General features: G+C 34.8%; 1 protein-coding gene and 2 long non-coding RNA genes across 6 annotated transcripts in view; all 3 read left to right on the top strand.

Moving 5' to 3' along the window:
* The window catches only part of Sol1 (CUB domain-containing protein Sol1), a 549,725-nt gene that overhangs the window by 367,093 nt on the left and 161,380 nt on the right, over positions 1-21,252 (top strand). The gene's annotated exons all lie outside the window — the stretch shown is intronic.
* LOC138184142 (uncharacterized) lies at positions 17,886-19,951 on the top strand. Its single transcript, XR_011174255.1, has 3 exons — positions 17,886-18,081; positions 18,304-18,484; positions 18,675-19,951. It is a non-coding gene; the product is annotated as an uncharacterized LOC138184142 (long non-coding RNA).
* LOC138184144 (uncharacterized) lies at positions 19,959-20,609 on the top strand. The gene is made up of 2 exons (XR_011174257.1): positions 19,959-20,126; positions 20,197-20,609. It is a non-coding gene; the product is annotated as an uncharacterized LOC138184144 (long non-coding RNA).

Raw genomic sequence — 21,252 nt, 5'->3', positions numbered from 1 at the left:
TTAGCAGGTACGTTTGATTTAAAAAGGTAATAGCTAGGATAAAAGGTTGCGCGAGAGCTGACTGCGGCCACAAAGAGCGAATAATGGAAATTTCACGGTATTAATTAATTTCAAGCCATTTATCAGCACCGGTATATTATTTTCTTCACTTACCTTTTATCTCTCGATATTCGATTCTTTCACGTAAAAGGGATCGGCCGTTGTATTATTTTAACCGCGCCATCCAAAGGACCAATAACTACTATTAACAACGTGCAATCGAGAAAGAAAATATCGGTTTATCTTTGGCGGAGGCGTTATTTCGCGGCGACGAGACGGGTCGCGTGCAAATACCGATGACGGAGGTTGGATATAAATTTTATTTGAAAATCCATATTACGTTGCCACGCCGCAAATCAATGGTTCGAACCAGCGCGATTCCTCTTTCTGACCGGCTGCGTGGATAAATTCCGCGATGAAAAATACGAAATGACATCGTAACCGTTTACGATGTCACCCAACGAGAAATTTCTGACCCAATCTTCGTCATGGATCGGTACGCAAGAATACGCGAAAATTTCGCCGCGGGGCGAGAAGCCTCGTATCCGAAAGATTGCAAAACGAGTTTGATCTATTCTCGAACTTGTTACTTTTGCTTCATTAGGCAGCGAGCACGATGATCTTATGAAAGTCGTCAGGGAACACGTTTAGAGTTTTCGATTACACTGTCTCAGGCGGATAAATCCTTCAAAAATTATATGGAAGTTAGGATGGTGTTTTCGAAGCATTTTGCAGCGATCCACTCGCATGGAAATGAGATGCGTTTTCTCAGTTTGTGTAACTGTAAGGACGCGATACGACTTCTCTCGCGACAAATATGCATGCGTGTTTCTCTATATCAAGTATTTATTTAAACATCAGCTAGATAAAATTTGATAAATAATGATATAGATGATAATAAAAGTTCCCTCAAAAATGCTGAAAGGCAGTGAAACATAACGCAGGTCAATAAAATAATGGTTCAGACAGTATATATAATTTTGTTAACTCGACAAATCGCTTGAACTGTAACGTCCATGAGTGTCCAGGTTCTCGTTTTACTTCAACGTTTAACGTATCTACTTAGCTGGGAATTGCAGAAGTAACAAAGCGTTCCCTTTTAATCAGTTCATTCAACTAAGGTACGGAAGACACAGACTTAACTCGGAAATACCGACGTTACTGTCGTACACTGTGAGACTGTCCACGATCGTGATTTGTTTTGTGATTAACGAGCGACAAGGGAGTTCCGCCGTGGTTATCTATTCACATAAACGTTGTTATTCTTCCATTCAATACGAAATAGAGTATCCATCTACTATCTGTCAAACTATTCTTACATAAACTACAGAAATTTCTTGCCTATTGTTAGTTGCCGTTATCGGTATTTATTAATATTTAATATCGATTCTTATCGATAGAGAAAATTGTGAGAAAACGTTGTGCTATTCTTGCATTCAACACGAAATAAAGTATCCATCTACTATCTGTCAAATTATTCTTGTATGAACTACATAAATTTCTTGCTTATTGTTGGTTGTTCTTGTCGATAAAGAAAATTACGCGAAGACAAAGTCAGTATCGCGATGTACGATTCTTTCTCTACGAGATCACATTTTTTCCTGAGTTTTCGAGAGTGTACTTTAGTGGCGAATGTAAGAGAACGCAAGTTACTGGTTCTAAAAGCGACACGAGCCATTCTATTTTCAATCAGACTAGCATTTCTGCGTAAAGTGCCTGCATTAAAATATCGTGAGAAGAGCATCGAGCAATGTATTTTTTATATCTATGTAGCAAACAGCATCTCAGGACTTCTTACCTTCGTTCGAAGCAATCTCGATGAGAAAAGAAAAATGTTCGCAGTAAAATTCAAGCTTAAGGCCCACTTAACGTACCAATTTTTTAAAGCTTGCCAATATTTGCCGCGCAACTAACGCGTCAACATCGATATGACATTGGTATTGACATTGATATGACAAGGTACTGGCACATATCGGTAAGAAGGAATATATATTTGGATTTAATATGGACGAGTCGACTATAGTTTATGAATATTTCATTGTCGGCTGAAATAATGATAAAAGAAGATGGTAAAAAAAAAAAAAATAAAGAGAAATTTTCACGTCCTTCTCGACTGTACCACAACATTGACATCACCCTGTATAAACAAATATTTCAATTTATCGCATAACGTCGTAAACGCTAATGACAGTTTATTACGTCTAACGCCAATGTCGTCGAACGTCTATTAACGTTTCGTTGTCCATTACGCGAAATACAATAGTGTAGCAGTTTAGTAGACAGAAAGTGTCCGGAAATAATGCAGTTACAGATTTGATTGCTTAGTAGAGAGTGGTGAGAGTAGTTTTAATGTTCATATACGATAAGTTACTAAATTATTCGCCACTCGATTAAATTACTGTCTATACGAACTATTATGGCGATGCGTCTGCCTGAGATTTCGGGACTACTGTCGCCGGCACTAGTCGACTGCCCAGAAATCTCAGTGTACGATTTTTATTTTATCGTTGCGCCTCAATATCCAACTCATATCACTTCAAAGAACCATTTTTAAGCGTTTGGAAGTGATGCTCGTCGTCAACCGCTGACATCAATATGTTCACGAGAGTGCTCCCATCTCGAAACCCTTTGAGGACAATGAAAAAACTACACGGTGCTACAATTACTCGCCGTAAAACGCATTTCCTATTTTTTTTTTTTTTTTTTTTTTTTTTTTTAAAGCAAGTCAAAGTACATTTTGCGGGATCCTATTACCGCGCCTACAGTCGCAAACTTTCACTGTCTATCAAGTTTGTGTTTGTATCGCTTCGTAACCATCCATTTTTTTATCGTTTCATCCTACGCCATAGGATGCAATTTAAATGTTTGATGAAAGTTTCTCTTTATTTTCGGCTGTTCTGTAAACTTACGGAGTTTCGAAAGTCAACATCGAAGACCCTTCGAATGGAACTTTCAAGCAGGAACTTTTATTCTTGTTATTTTAAAAGTCGAATCTTTCTGTACGATTTTGCTCTTCCTTATACGTTCATGGTATTAACGAAGATGTACGCGTTATTTCATATCGAAAATGAAAGAACAATATTATAATTGGCTTCTGGTAGCGACAAGAGATTAAAGATTTATTAATTAAAACATAAAGTGCAGTTACGTGATATCGAGATACGTAATGTGCAGATGGGATTTTAAATTAATATGTGGCAAATGCGTAGTGCTAGAGAGTTCAGTATGAACATCATAGTCCTGATACTACTTTGCCATCGATTATTACTTTGCCAACTTTTAAAAAAAGCATTACGCTGCGCCAAACACTGGAAAGAAAGATAAAAAATAGAATGGTAGCTTAAGTATATTGGACGCTTAAGGGTACTTCTCCGTCATGGTTGCTAACTACAAACTTCACATAATGAGACTCGTTTGTATAATAGTTTAATAAATAAATACGATAGATTAACAGTAACTTGAATTTGCTACCTATTTTTGTAGCTGTATATTTCGCCACACTTCTTTCACCTTTATACTATAATACCGCTTTGCCCATTCTCTTTGCAACAATATGGTTTTATCTTTTATAATCCATTACGATACAGTTGTTCTCTAGAATTCTGAGAACGAAATTTATCTCTCTGTTTATCTCTTTAACATTAGTGACTTTATTTCTCGACGAAACGTATAACGCATACTTATCTAAAGTGGCATTAATCGGTAGAATTTAACAGACTGCACAGTTTCAAACAATTTCATTGTCAAAATATCTACAATATAGTGGAACTTCATTTTTTGTATTGAACTGATTTTTACCTATTTTTGAGAGCAGAAAGTACTACTAGAAATGTCATGCACGCTCTTTTATATTTAAAGTTCCATTTTACATTTACTCGTTTCTATGGAAATTCAGCTCACCACAATTTTTAATAGAGTAGTATTAACACAAAAGTGTTGTCAATTCGATTCGTTCGACAAGGTGAAATAATTTTTGATCGGGGTACTTTTCTATTTATACAAGAATCAAGTAATTGCAAAGGAAGTCAATTATCTATGATATACTTACAATTATTTATTAACACAAATGCTTGATTCAAATAAATGTTCAAATATTTGTCTCTTCGTACGTGTAATGTAATGTACTCTTTACTTTTCTCTTTCTTTTATATTTTTATATCTATATATGCACAATATTTCTTCTAATAACCCGCGACAGTAGTTATGAAAGCTGATCAAACGTTAGAAGAATACCTCGCATTTTTCAATGCATCGACAGGTAAAAAGTTATGGCCAGGTTTTTCCAAACGCCATTCAAAATACCGCAACCCGGTGAAAAACGTCGTTCTTCCCACGGAACGAAATTATTATTCAAGGGAATACATTTTCTTGCTGAAGATTTTACTCGATGCATGTACGATTTCTGGCAAGAGATTTCCAACGTTACGTATCCCTGACCGAACTTCCTTTCCGCCGTGTTGGATATCTTTATGCTAAGAACTTTGCAATTTTTCGACTCCGTGGAGATAGACGTGCAATGGCTGGGAAGTAAAATATCCTACGATTACGCCGCCGTCTTATTCCATCGTAGAACAAACGCCTTGATAAGTGTCTCGTTCAAAAAGATTTAATTATGCAAGGAGCAGCCGTAAATTTCATTTAATGGGTCGCTTTTAATGGGAACATTTTAAACGTAGTTAATCATCTTGTAACGTTCTCTTTATCTACGAGTTTTATTAATTTATACACCTGCGCTGTGATTCATAACTCATGTATATACAGTTTTTGGGTTTTATATATTTCATACGTTCAGGTTTTCCAATTATCACATTTCGATTAAACCTCTCGATCGATTAAGGTGGTTTTCCACGTAGATTCTCTTTGTGTAGTCTCCTGCAAATCAAGTATCAATTGTTGCCTCATAAATTTACAAAGAATGATTTACCTTCACGACGACGAATTTTTGTGGCGAAAGAATTTTTCTCGTGAAATTTACTTTTGGTGAAATTGATGATCTATCGTGAGTCGATGAACGAGTCGTTTTTCTATCTTACGTATAACAAGAATATAACAATTAGAAAATGACACAGAACAAATGGTTTCGAAACAATTGTGTAGGAGTTTAGAACAAGTGGTCGATTCTTAACCGGTTGTCAACCACAAATAGCAACTGTGCAAGCAATTCAGCTCTCATCAATCAGCTTTTAGTTAATCTTCGTTCAGGATCAACAACTTCTGAAGCAATCAGATTTCAAAGACTCTTTAGCCAGCTTAAATCAATAAGTTAGAAAGTTGTCAGGTTCAATTTATAACAGCGCCGGAAGATGATTAATTTCTGACGCAAGCATCAAAAGATAGAGTCATTCTCGTCAATATTTGTACTACGGTATCCGAAAGATCGTTGCTCTATATATTTGTTCACAATAGTGTCATTGAATTAATTGTTTTTAATATGTAAAAAAAAAATTATGATGTAGTTAATGGAAATTCGAAGTAAATAAATGTTATTTATTTAATACAATGCATTAACAGTAACTCGCAATGCAAAACTGGAATGCGTAACATAAAAAATGTTTTTACACATTCGAATAAAAATTTGTTGAAACCCTTATTGGATTTAAATTTCTTTTTTCTCAAATCGATTTTAATACTTTTCAGCGCAACTGTGTCCGATTTCATCTCGTGTAAAAAATATTTTTCCAATCATGTAGGCTGAATGAAAGCTTTCTAAATAATTAAATGAAACATTTTTATCTCGTTGATGTTTATTATACGAAAACGTATACAGGACGTATGTAAACGAGATGTTCATGCGTCATTTACCTTGTAAGCAGTAAAAATATTGTCACCGTGCTTAATGCGAAGCATTTAAAAAATTACCATTGCACAAATGCTTGCTAGTACACCTTGACAACGATGAAATATCTGAATACAAAATCCACTCATCGTTTTAAGCATTCTCAACGGTATCCATGAAATTTGAATCAAGCTTTTACATTCTCATTTTATTCGATGAAAATCGTGTAAAGGGTCTCAAAGCTAATCGTTTTAAACAAAGATTTAAAAGCTAAAGTTGAAAGTTTAAAAAACGACGAAAGAAGTAATTAACCTGATTATATGTAAGCGTTAACACGTACATACGAACGGTGACATATTTTTACATACTGTACAGTTGTTCCTATTCGGTGCAAAGCCTGGACACTCTTACAATTTTTCTATCGACAAAAGCTTGAGCAATAAAAATGAAGAAGAATAAGCTTCGACTGAAACGTGTTGTACAAATCGTACGAAAGCAAGAGAAAAGTCTGATCGTATCCGAGTCGCCGCATCTCGAATTTACCAGACATATTAAGAATTTTTCCTCGATTTAAATGAATTGGATTCAACGTGCGGTCGCGGATACATCAGTCTCTATCGATGTTCTCGTAAAGAAGTAGTCGTACACTAATATAGCAAGAAGATTTCCAGTAAAATATTTGGCAACTTCTAGAATGGCGTTTTGTTTTTATAACCGTAAAAGGATGATTGGAAGTTCCCGATCTGCCATTTATTGGAAATATAAAATTCGAGTTTTATTAAATTGGAAGCTATGAGATGTGGTGCTTTCCCCCTCAGCTTTATGACGTGCACGGATGTAGCGATATTACCGACTCATGTGATGCGAATGTCGGTTTTCCATTAACACCGTTTTCCACCCGCGCTCCGCTGCTAGAAACTCGCTTTTACCGGTGTAAAACATTCATGTTTGTGTTTCTCCGACTGTAGAATCGGAAAAGATACGCTCGTATTAACGAGACTTACGCTTGTACATTTCGACGTAACGTCAAATAGGACGAATATAAAATTTTAAGAGTTAATTTTCTACAAGAATTTTAATACGAACTTGAAACCAGGCACCAAAACCTTGAACAATGGAAATATTTCTGAAATCAGCTACTACGAATAAACTTTATTTGCTTATTGAATAAGTTTGAATTTGAAGCTAGGATTGATGGAGGATAATGAAGTTTTAGGATTTTTATGTATGTGAAATATCTTAGTAACTAATTTCATAATGATATACCAGAAGAATTTTTCTCGTCTAACTTGGAATTTTCAGTCGTGTTATACTATAGCCACATTATATATTTATTCACTTACACAAAAGGAACAGTTCGTTTTGCTAGAATTATTTCAGATATTCACTTGTACGCTTATTTCACATCACATCACATCACGTCCATTAACAATTTTAATACATCTATTAAGACTTCAATTTTGAAGTTATTTGCAATAATCTACATATATATAGACGAAACATTACGCGGTATGAAGTAGTTACAGGATGAAATTCATTTCGCCTGCAAGTGTCCACCAACACTTTAGCGGACTCAGCCGGCAAAACCGCTTTTCAGACGCTTCCGAAGCGAAAACGTTTGAAATACAGCTACATTAATATTTAAACGCGTTACAAATTTTCCAACTACCAGCCGTGTAACTGAACAGATTATGTTCACGTCTACAACGTTTTTAGTGATAATTCAATGGAAACCATTCAAATGGTAATCACAAATTCTCCCGAATTTTAGTTTGCTCGTTTAGTTCGACGAAGATAAATCGTAAAAAGAAGTTGCAACGTTGAAAGCAGATGTTCCAAATTCGCATAGTTATAGTCTATACTGTAGTCACGGCTGATGTTGTTCATCAATATTTATGATCAATTCCAGAAGAAATAGCTCAAGGGGGTATGCACGCCTGGATGTCTAGAAATACAAGGTAAATTTAACAATATTTTTCGCCTGCAAGTATTTTACAAAGGATCAAGATTTTTGTAGGGAATCTTAAGCAGCATCTCAATCCTATGTTGATATTTTTTTTTATTATATAAGATTACGAAATGGTGGAATGGCACAGAATTATCCGACTGCATATTTAGCAGAATCATGTTCGCTTGCACTCAGCGGCAAATGTGAGTGGAACGTAGAAAATAAAAAATTGTTGTGCGTACTTAAACAAAAATAGATTATCTACGATATGACGATCCTATAAAAATCTTGATCCTTTATCAAATACTTGTAGACGAAAAAAATTGCTAGATTTATCCTACTTTTTACATGCATACCCATACATATATGTATTGAATAATTAAGTTGTAAGAAATATCGACACTAAACGTTGAAAATAAAGTTTCAATCAAAACGCTGAAAAGAAATTGGGAAATATGTAAAAATTCTTCTTTGCTACGTTTCTAGATCCAGCGTGTTGCGTTCCCAGTGCGGTATTTCATAAACGACAGAAATACCGCGTTTGAAAGTTTTTCTGATCGTTATTCATTACTAACCGGCTGCGGCCATGGTCGACCGATGGAGAAAATTTAAACGTTGGTCAAAACGAACCGCTGCAATCGTATCCACCGGCATTCGTCGCGTTGGAGACATACTCGTACAGACCACGAATTTTTGGTCACGCTGGTGGCAAGGGAGAATGGGATCGAACAGACCGTGGCGCGAATCCAAACGACAGAGCCCGATAACAATGTGAAAAAGCGGTGGCGAACCGCGTCGGTTCGTCAAACTCAGAGGAAACGACCACGGCGTTCCGCGAAATCGTTCGAATTATCGGCGTTTGTAATAAACGCGTGTATGTGAAAAACTATGCCGACATGTCGCCCGTTGATTTCGAATGAAAGGCCAAAGTGTGGAGCGGACGGACGGACACACGGCCATAACAAGCGATAGTGTTACTTATGAAAAAAAAGTCTGACCAATTATTTCCCTCGATGAAATTCCTACATTCTCTCTCATCTATCTCCTTTCTCGTTCCACAGCGAAGATGATGGAAGAACGCGGTCGGAAAGCTTCGAGCGAACCAACCTCGTTTCTCCTCTTCATTGTGTGTCACCGTTACCGCATGCATTATTGGCTTTTTATCCTCGTGCACAGAGCACATTCATCCACGTTGAAGCACCGCAGTCGTAGCGAGAGATTGAACCGGCAGATCAAATATTATGACAGGCAAATGCATGGAAATTTTGTCGGAAGTGTTTCTGCGCTTTGGATATACTCATCGTTCCCACGATCCTCTATCGCGCCGCTTCTTTCTCAAACGATTCAACGAGCCCATCCAATTAACTCTACGGGGAGTTAACATTCCAGTTGAAAAAGATTTTCGTTTTAATTATCGGTCTGCTTTCGTGCAGCAATTTAAATCGGTATACACATTCCGGAAAGCAATCGCCCTAAAGCGGTGCTTGACGGAATGCGAAATTTGTTGACCTAATGATTTAATGAAGAATCAAAAGGACTTGAAATGCCAACAGCGATACTTACGGAGAACAACGAATGTTCAATGAACGTTCTCATTTGGCTGTAGGTCGTCGTTGTCCGAGTCGTGTATGATAGGAATTGTAACTGATGAAACCGATCCTGGATGTGCTAGATATCGTGTAAACGTTTTCGTTTCGTCCCATCATATGTCAATTTAATATTCTACGGTCAATTTATTGATAGCACGATATTATATTCATACAAATATGTAAACGTCGTGTTGAAACTGAAACGTAATTTTCGATACTCGATGCATTAAAACGGGATATTGGCAAAACTATGCAAATATATGTACAGCGATTGTCGAACAAGAAGTATTTGGATTATCGTCAGGGTCAAATATACAGGACGTTTAAGACTCTTAAGATTAGAGTGGAAAGAAATTGATAAGAATCAGGCTCATTTTGAAATTAAAAAAGAAAGGACACATGTATTATAATATATGTATATTATACAGTTAATAATATACTGTTTGGTAACACGTTATAACACGCTATAATATAGAAAATTCATAATGAAGCCGAAATCAATTGCCGAAACGAGATGTATAAAACGTTAAAATGTTACAGTAGCAATATTACCAATCATCCTTTTGCCTGTGTATAGTGACGAATGTCAGACCTAAGATCCCATCAGCTAGTTTCTGATCATCTAAACCTCCAATCACGGTTTTAGAGAGAAAAAGAAATTTGAGGAAGGGGACAGGTCGAGGGAACAGGAAAAATTGTGTCGCGCGCGGCGTTTGCAAGAAAATCGTGAAGATATCGAGGGCGCCGTTTATCAGTAGAAGCTATGACGTCGTGTGGCTTCCTCAATGAAGAAAAGTCGAGTCGCAGCTCTCCATAAAATACGACAATACCTCCAGAAGCATTAACGTGATCTGTGTAAGCCACGTGAGGCTGGCTGTGGATGCGGCTCCTGAGCATGTACCATCGGGACATAAATAATGCAGAACACTCCTAGAGCCGCCAGTTCACGTAGAACCAATACGTTCCTCCAACAGAACTGTAAACTAGATAGGTTAAAATCTAGTCGATGGAATACAGCGCCGAGGGCGGCCCGTGAGCCCGGCTTTTCCGAACGAATATAAACCAGGTGTTTCACTTGGCCAACTTGCATTATCTAAATACTGTAAATTATTCAAACTTTATACACTCAATGGAAAATATAATTAACAACGAGCGAGGGAATATCGATAGGACTAAAATAATAGTGAAATTGATGTTGCCATTAGCAACTTTCCTTTGATTACCGTGGAATACAAAAGGCGAGTAAGTCTTTTTTGAATTTATTGGATCAAGCTACTTTTTGTATTTTGTATAATATACGACGTAGCTGTAACGTGCGTGCACTTATTTGTCAACCATCGATTTCGGCAAAGTAATCGAGTGAAAAAGTGCTATAAGTTTATGGAAGATATGTATCTACGTGGATACCCGGTATATTTTAGTATTGTTTAGTCAAATAGTTAAATTCTTATGACATTTTGCTTCATTCCAAAGTATAAAAAGAACAAGGTTCTTTACCAACCGTTACAATTATCAATTCACACGTAGCTAATACTAAAAAATATTTAAAGCTTCATCGTTTTATTTTGTAGGTCAAAACGCTCTCAATTATGAAATTTCTATAATCCATTTGAAATTGTTAAATGTTATACGATATGTATAACGTTACTTGTACACACAAAGATAAAAGATGATTTATGTTAGAAATAAAACGATGGTTACGCAAAAATTTCACAAAGTATACAGTAAGTAATTATCCTATTTCGTATTAATTAAACAGTTAGACATTAACGTAAATGCATTTCTTACGTAGAAAAGAAAAGCAGATGATTAATCGTGACAGAAAGAATAATTTATCAATCTCTGTTGATAATAATTTATCATCATCGAATTTTATTAGTGTCTCTGGAATTTTGAATAAGATAAAGTTTGTCCTTCAAGGTATAAATAATAAATTATTTCCATAAACTTGTTAACGCATTTGGATGTTTATTACAGGCTCACGTAATTTATAATACATGTTTTTTGATAATCAAGGACTGTTCGCTTCATCTGTTTCTTTTAAGACGCTTTACCTACTCTATGTTGTTTCACGTTAGGAGTTGTGACTTAGTTCGTATAAGAAGTTTCCCTTAACTTTCTTTTTGAAATAACGTTCGCAAAATTAATCCTCTTTGGGAGTACCGTGCTACTCTCGAATTTCAAATTCTATAAAAAAAAAAGAAGAAAAAACAATGAAAGCTCCTCACTCTACGGGAAACTAATCTGAAACTTCGCGTAAATATATAAATATTCGCTAATGAGAAATTTGAAATTTTTAAAAGCACTAACAATATCTAGATTAGTGTCAATCGATTCGAACTGTAGCACACGAATTTCTCTAAGTTTACGAGTTTAATACTTACTTTCAAATTATTTATTTTCAAAATTTCCCTAGCGAAATGAGAAGAAATATCTCAGAAAGATTTTACAATAATGTTTTCTAATTAATTTCACCTTAATACCTTTTGTAGGACGTCGATTGAGCTCTTGATTAATTTATATAATAGCCTGGCAATTATCAACATAGTCTTATAGCTTACCACTGAAGGGTGTCATCTTAAACACATTTCAGAGAAAGCAACACGAGTCAGCGATAGGATTATGTAATTAGTAATTAACAACAAGTTAGGCTGGTTTTACTCATACAGGCTCTACGTCATATCTAGCAAGAAGCGATTATTGAGAGTTTCCGACAACTTGTTAAATAATACACTGCACTTGCATAAACTTGTATGAAATATAAAAAATATATATATAATTGTATAAAATATTCTCAATTATGTTATATTTAGTTCTGATCGCTATTTTTATTCTAAATGCTTTAAAATTCTTCAGATGACATACATATTAAGACACGTATATATAACTATATATAAATAATTTTGACGATTTTGTTACAACATAGATGCATGCGTAGGAATTTCCATGGAAATAATATTTTTAACATGTTGACTGTTGGTATCGTAAACTTACTTGCCTTTAACTTACAGTACAAACCAAGTATGGGTAATCTAATTATTATCTCTACCTCACCTGAATGAGATAAATCCACGTTGATTTGGTAATCGGAGTGTTGCTTGGCGGTCGCTATGTAATTGACAAGACCTTGTTGGTTCTCACTGTATCAAGATAGGTATGTCTAGTTACATTCTAATTACATTAAATTGTAAGTAGATTTAACCGACCTAGGGAACATAAACTGTTGTCTTCCCGTCTGTTTGGAAATTAGAAAATTATTCGTCTTATAAAATATTATGCAACCAGTGGATTGAAGTAAAAGTTACGAATTTTATCTTTGCCAATTTCGTATTTATTCTCAATTTCTGCTATCGATAAATAGTCTTATGGGCCAACACGTTCAACATCTCAAACATATTCATTCCACCAACGTGATCCTTGCCTTGCTTCTTATTGCGATTGTTTTTCTTTACCTTTCTTCTAGATCTCTTTCTGTAGCTTCTAATTCTGTTCTCACAGTTGATTTATTGAATTTATTGAATTTACCGAATAAACAGCATTATTGAAGATTTACAAATTCGAACAAAATGAAGTTATTGGTTCTCGAGCGTACGTAATCATTGACCTATGAACCTAGTACATACTATACAAGATACATACTTATCATTTATAAAAATATAAGGACATTGCATATTTAGCTTTGTAGAAGAGATAATGTGGTTCTTATACATTAATGTTTGGACAGAGATCACTACAATTTCTTAATACAAAAAAAAGACAAAAAGAATTGCAACAATAAATGTGATACAAAAGAAGAATAATAAATTGTCACAAAATGATTGATGAGTCGTTATTTTTAAACGACGTAATAAAGAATTCTTATACATATTAAAAACATACAAAAGTATCGCATATCAACAAGAATTTGTAATATTTTATCACAACGAAAGGGAAAGAAGAAAGAAAGAAGTGAGGTGTACATTCAATGAAACTGAAATCCATTCGCCTGATATACGTTTGATTCATCAATTTCAATCATTTTGACATTTCGAAGTTAATAAAACCGAGATATATACCTGGTTTGTATTATTCATGTTGTAATTCGTAGGTGTTGCGAATGAGAATGAAGATGTAAGCGAATGGTGAAAAGCACTGTAGAGTAACGGATGTGTGGCGATGGTGTGAAAGAAAAAATGCATGCTACGTAGGAGCAGAGTGTACGTGAAACGGATGATGTGTATGACGATAAGCAAAGAGCGTGTGAAACATTTTGCAGAGATTCGGTGTGGAAGGAAAAGCAAATATATTATCAGAGTGCAGAGCACCGGAATGGCGTTGACAATGCAAAGTATGTTTCAGATGTGTTTATAAGTGTATGCTGTAGACACTTGTAAAATAACTATGATTTATGCGATATGACTACAATTTATATTATTTAAATTCACAGTGTATTTTGAAATATTTTAATAAATAATTCGTTCTACAGATATGAAAATTTGTTCCAAATATGTTTGAAAGTTATGCTCGAAACTCGCAATTGAAATACCAAAAATCTAGCAAAACGAACAATATCAAAATTATACTGTATCATTCGTATATTATATGATACAATGAATAACGTTGGGATGTAAAATTGCACAGTTTTATACTTTAATAATCGCGTCGACTGAAATATATACATCGTTCCTCTTAAACAGTACTCTTTCCGCGCATTTCCACGATTCAAAGGTAATTCTTTTCACAAGTCCTTACAACAGATTATTCTATCTCCGCGCGTTATTTGCCTCGATCCTCGGGGAGGAATTAACGGAGTAAAAGCAAAACTCGAAATCGAAAGGGAACTTCTTAGGAGCCTGAATGCTCGTTATCGGCATCTTCGGTTCGTAACTCCGTTTTAAGCCAATAAACAACGCCAATGCGGGTAGCAACGATCGTCTGGATGCATCGGACGCTAAACTTCTCGGTTCTAGATCTGGTGGAACTCGTGCTCGAGCAATCAAGGGACGCCAAGTATTCCGAACAAAGTTCAAGATAGAAACGTTTTGCTGGATATCACGCGTACTTGCACATTTATCGTAGCGTACACGCAGTCGTCTCGCATAGCTGACATTAATCTGCGAAGTATCTCCGCAAGGTAGACATTTAGGTGTGTGCCAGAATCGCTTTGGAAGGCAAAGGTGGAGTCACGCAACCCCTTGGGCATTCGATCGCCGGTTTAAGTCGATAAGTGCAATTCGATTTACCCCATTGCTACCGACGTAATGCATACTTTATACTGGGTTTCTCTTCCTTTCAATTTCCTTCCACTTCAAGTCGAAGACCACAGCGACAACGAACTATCGTCCCAATGTAATGGAATCACCATCTTTTCTCCTCGACTTCATCTTCGTCCCCGTAGAAATCAATTATCGCCACTAGAACCAATTCCAAGATATTCTGCTTGTCGCTTTTGTTTGCCTTCTACTTCTTCGATCATTGCTTTTAAACAGTAATGTATAATATTTGCGTGGGGGTATATATTATTGATCCTTTCAGTGTAAATTAAAATGATACTGTGCTGCAATAACACATGTTGCGATATTTAAAAGAATTTCGTCTGAATATATCTAAGTATTTACCTGTTGATTAATATACACCTTTCATATTGCGGATTTCAAAATATCAAATCTTCGCAATTTACAAATTTAAACGTGCTCCACAGTGAAAGAGTGAAATATTTTGCGAAAGGAACTCGAGTGACGCACAATCTAAACTACACCGAAAACTTTTGCTAGCGAAAACATATTTTTAAATTTCAACTACTCGAGAGTACAGATTTCAACCTGTTTTAATTACATTTAACTTGTAGTATCGTAACTTAATTTGCGGTTTTATTTTTATTGTATATAGAATGTGGAATAGTTCTACTTGTATGTAGATAGCTTCAAGTTCACGAAGACTGAAGTTTTATTGTGTCATATGCAGCGTACAGGGTAAAAAAGCGTGATCGTGCGGATGCATGCGACAGTTCAAATTCAGCTATTCAAGCGTTTGTTATCAAAGCTTTCCTTGTATTTCGTGTGGAAATGATTTGCCACGAAAATAGCATGAAAACAGGAAAATTGCGAAATTTTCGTTCTGAAAACAAGATATGAATACACGTTTCTAACTATAAAACACATATTAGCTCTTGTTTTATTCCTCGTGTAGTTATAAACGTAGAAAGACACAGTGCAATTGAATTTTTTCTCAGAAATGCAAGTTTATGACTGGCTTATTTCAATAATTTGATAACTAAATTGAAAAAATATCAAGTTATATGAATTACAAATGTATTAAAGAGCTAAAACTTGTGCTATTTAGAAATGAGGAGAATTTTATTTAAATTAAGAATATTCTTATTTTATTTCTACATTTCTGTGAAGATTTATAATTCTTCATATTTCTAAAATTTGCAAACAATATTCGATAATCCTCAGATGAAACAAATTAATTTATTGACGGTTCGAACCATAGGCATTTAATTTTTAATTAATTATCAAGGAAGCCCCATACGGTTGTCATTAAAACATGGCTATAGCGTGCTCATCTTAATTGTCTGTACAATGGAGTACCACGCACCCTAATTACAACCAACTTGTACGAAATTCAGGGCCGTTTCCTTTTTTTGGTACTCAACGTGGGCACTCACCTATCTGCATACTACCACGTTCTCGCTCTCCGCTACTTTTCTAGGGGGCTAGTTTAAAATTAGGCTAATCAATCATCTCAGTCCGCTTTCCACCCTCCAAATTCATTAAAGCCAGCTCCTGGTTTGGCTATTCAAAGAATATTCAATTAAAAGTCGAAAATTATTATTGTTTCTTATTGTTACTTATTTTTATTCTTATCGTCAACTGATTATTAGCAATTAAACCGTACAGAAAGGCTAATTAGATGCATAAATAAAAGATAACAAGTTTACACTGATAAAGCGATTTCAAGTTACTGAAATAAAGATATTCAAATAACTTGTCTAATCTGAACGAGTCTTTGACTAAAGTTTGTAAATGTTTCCCGTGGTTCAAAGGATGACAAAATTGAAGTTCCTGTACTGCAAATGCTTGTAAGCTACTCTAGATGTCAGCATATCCTATACTATGAAAGCATAGAGGGTACTTTTTTAGATCGTACATTGGATCAAAAGATAAACGTAAGTTTCTTCGTTGTAGACTATGGCCTTGGATAGAAGTTCCGTAAAGACTGTGCTCTTACGGTAATTATAGAAGGAAGAATAAAGGAGAGCTTTAAAGGAAAAACATCTTGTTCAGCGGAAGTAATAGTTCAACGAACAGATTAAATTTGATATAGACATAAATTAAATTTGATGAAATGAAAGCCTCGTTAGTTGGAAAAATTATGTGTGTTTGCGCCCTGGGCTTAATTTAAATGTTAATGAAGTTAAGTTAAACGCTCATTTAAATGTTATTGTTCCCCTTAAATTACAATTTCGCACTCATAAATCAAGTGCCAATAAACTAATGTTATATGTTTCAGTTCCAATTATTTTATCAATGATTTATTATAATCATTTACTAATCAATTATTGTACGAAATTTTAGTTTTGGAAAATTGAATTTCGCAGTATCTCGAACCCATTTAAAAGAAATTACACAATGTCGGCGTTATAACGACTCATTAAGCTTCCTCGATTAATAAATCGTCAATTTCTCTGAATCCTACGGAATTTCAATATTGTTCGAAATAGTAAATTTATTTAAATCACCTAAGCGTATCTACAAAACATGGAAAAACAATATCCATGGCTCAGCGCATATTCAATGAGCGTATCTATCCGTGACCCGCTGATAATTACGTCGGTTACGAAGCGAGGCGTGAAACTTCGTTAACCCCGAAGATAATCTAACTTTATACACGTTCCGTGATTGTTTCGTACATTATTAGTCGCGCAAGCGGTTATTTTATTATTGATACCAGGCTGATGGGGCGGCGCTTGAGTTGACAAGTGCTGCAAGTTCATCATTTTTGGAAAGAGCCTTCAGGGCTTGTAACGCAAAATACCTCGTGAAATACAAAACATCTCAGGCAAGATCGTTCTTACACTGCTTTGAACATACAGAAAACTCAAACGAAGATTTTTAATATTCAAACTACATGTACAATCTGTGTTTAAATATTAAAACGATTAACGGTATTGTGCACGACTAATAATAGTCATTCTTTTTTAATTAATATTTAACGTTCCATCAACTACTTTCATTCTTGTATACAGTAGTTACAAAAAATATTGTCTTATTGTTATTTTCAATGAAGCGTCCTTTAATAAGGTTGTACGTTACACTTTCATAGCATTAAATTATAATCATATGAAAATACTACTGAATAAAACAAAATTTAATATACGTGGGTCTCGTTAATTAGTATGTAAATACTACAACAAATACAATGCCGTTATACAGCAAATAATTAGTCTGTGAAATAATGATTACAGTACTGAGAAACTTTGAATCACATTGAAATTTGGATTCAAATGTGCCCGCCGCTAGTAGCGACGCTATAATTAGAAATGCCCAATTACGTCAGACGCTGTCACTTTCAAGATGGCGACGTTACTCTTAAGACGTAAAATTTTCTCGCGATTGAACATAAAATTTATTGTGTTTTCTCAAAATGCTGCGTGTATGTGCGTGTGTACGTTTGCTGTGTGCTGTTGTACGAGCTGATTGCTGAGTGTGGATTCGTATTTAATTGCGAGTAACATGAAATATCAGGTACTCTTTCTGTAATATTAACCTGTACATACAGTGTACGTAGCTTCTCATATAATATACAATGAGTTACAACCAAAATCAAAGTATTAATTCTCAATCTAAACGATAATATAATTTTGTTTACCTATACGATCTTGGCTGTGATATGTTTTCCAAACTGAATTACAATAACTTTATTTTTCATATTTAAAAAAGTTCGTTTCTTTTGATACTACTACGCAGGTACTACGCAGTAAATATAGATACATTTACAACATATGCCTACCCATATCATCTCAGAGTCTTTTATTACACGAAATATGCTTTTGTATACTGTATACAATTTTGGCTATGACTCTTTATATAAATGAAAATTATGTCAATATACAGCGATTCTAGGAAATCATCCGAATATTCAGTACAGGTAATTTTTATAAATATATTATACAAACTATATTATACAAAATGTTATACAAACGTGACCAATATAATCATGATAATTGCAAACTTCACTATGTTTGTATTTAAAGTAAGGAAATATATCAATTCCTATCTTTATTCCCGAAAATGAAAGACCATAAGTTTTGATTCATAATATAACGGAAATATTGTAGATTCGCAGACACCGCGACGAAATACGAACAATCCGATTTTAATTTCAACCAACGAAAGCGGTTAAATTACGTCGGTTTATACAATGTTACTGAGCGCTGCAGCATATTACGTGGCAGATTCAATCTTTTTGCAATTCGACCGCAAGCCGGTCGCAACAGGTCCCTCACTCCCGTCGTGTCATGTGCATGCGTGAATAAATCCCTGGAAAACGAATAAATCACAGCAGAATGGCCACCGAAAAAGATAAGAATATCAAGGGAAGTATACTTATGTACGATTCCTGTTCTGGTCCCAACTGCACTTTTGTACCCATTTCGTAATATTTTATAACCGCATCGTAATGTTTCACGTATGAGTATCGAAGCATATGCGAAATTGTTGTTTGATGACCAACGCGACTGATTATAAATCGATATTCCTGTTTATATCATATTATAGTCTATATTTCTTTATATTACTTAATTTTTCTTAAATTTTATAATGTAGAGAAAGTCAAATTACTGTAACATATTGTAAGCAGAGTGACGAACAAAAGAAAGTTCAAAATTTATACTTGTGTACATGAGAGTATACGTAAAATTTGTCTTAAACATGCACAAAGATATAAAACATACAATTATATTGTACATTCATTTCCTTTGTAACTATATGATTCAGTTGCGTAAAATTACAGCGTTTTTCCCATTTACACTTTAATCTTTCTTTTGACCGTCACTATAGAGGCCACAGTTACCCTCTTTCCATCATCAAGTTCGTATTTCATGAATAGCATCCGGAGTTGTATATTCCAAATTCCAAACGTCCAAAAATATATAGTCAGACTTAACCAGTATAATTGGCTTTCACGTTTCTCGCTTAGATCCTAGCATTACTATGTATATAAAATTACAGTCTGCCGTGAATCGGATCTACTCTTAAGCGGACCCATAGTAATGTTGTAGTATTTGTTAAGCAAATGTTCAATCATACATAACTAAGAGGAGTTACGTCTGCGTTCCATGCATTATAAAGATGACTGCTAGTCCCGGTTTGTTCTTACCGGCTTACCATATTGTCTGTTCTAAGCAAAGTGACGTTAACTTGGAGTGTACATGGCTCCTCTGATATTCTAATAGAATAAGCAATGGAATTGTAGACGCTAGCGAATGTTACGCACGTGGTTGACCAGACCACAAACTTTAATCCAAGTAGATTCGCCCTACATACAGTGGCTAATGAAAGTCCATATTCCAACACTTACCATTGAATTTTTTAATGAATATATTATAATTTTAGGAATTTCGAGAGTGACGCGATCTGGTAACGAGAGATTAAAATGTGAAAAAAGTCGATTGACATTTTCATCTTTTTTTATAGGCAAAAGAGGCTTCAATGAGACAATTCCAATTTCCTAGAATAGTAATCATTGGCTGCACAATTAATAAATAACTAACAAAAATTACAAATTATTTGTAAGTGGTTTTAATAATAAATTAATCATTTGAATTCGGCGTATTTTTAATTTGCTCGTTTGTTTTTTAGTACAATGTGAAGGCGAAACTGCAAGGAATATATTTTTAAACAATTTGGAGCTTGCGTAACTTCGTGCTACGTAATCACCAGTAATCTCTTTGTGTTCCCTAGAGGCAACACCCCAGTGAAAAGGTTAATAATAAATTTTAATGATAAATTTTGATAATAAAATAGTACTTTCAACACGTTTATCTCGGAAAGCTATTTTCGCACGTTAATCTCTTTTAACCAGAGCACATCACACATGATGCAACTTATCGGTCGCCAAACATTATCGGTAATGTAACGAAATTTTGACTTTTGGGGTTGAACTGTGAACGATGCAAAAAGCACGTTCTGTCGCATCACGTGAAACACTGATTGTATTACAGTTACGAGAATTGCATTCCTCTCAATAGTAAATTTAATAACAATGTTTTGAAGCGATCTCTATCATTTTACGTGACTACCGACCCAAACAGTCTCTACGCTTCATAATTTCGAATATTGTCTCTTTGATGCGTGCGTTTCTCTCTCCGTCTATCTTCCTCGCTACCAGATATATTTTCCAATTATTATCTTCAACAATTTATTTTTATTGTGTGCTTCCTACCAGAACAGTTTACCCATGTAAATTTCCAAACGATCGTTGCCATTTCAACTCGATAATCCCGATTTACGAATGAAATTACGTAAATTACACTCAGTCAAACAAAAGGGTACTCGCGATATTTACGAAGGCCATTATAATGCAAATATAAGGGTATTTATCAGGCTGAATCTCTTTCGAAACTGTTAATATCATCCCTGCCGTTGATAAATCCGAATATTTCAAAATGCATTTTAGTTAAAAGTTTGATGCGGTCACTGACCAAAAATTAGTAAATTGATACAATATAGGCAAAGAAAATTTTAGAATTTTTTAAGAAAACCAGGCTGTTTTTGCAGCCTGTGGTATTCAATTTTATCAAGCTTTTATTTCGCTTTTTGTTATATTTAATAATTATATTTTATTTCATAAAGTAAATTTCGATTTATATTTGATATTCACGAACATTTCTCTCACAATTATCGAACATTTTTACG

This window comes from Bombus flavifrons, chromosome 10 (assembly GCF_040668555.2).
Source record: "Bombus flavifrons isolate JBK064 chromosome 10, iyBomFlav1_principal, whole genome shotgun sequence".
NCBI lineage: Eukaryota > Metazoa > Arthropoda > Insecta > Hymenoptera > Apidae > Bombus > Bombus flavifrons.
This window is presented reverse-complemented; position numbering and strand designations above follow the sequence as displayed.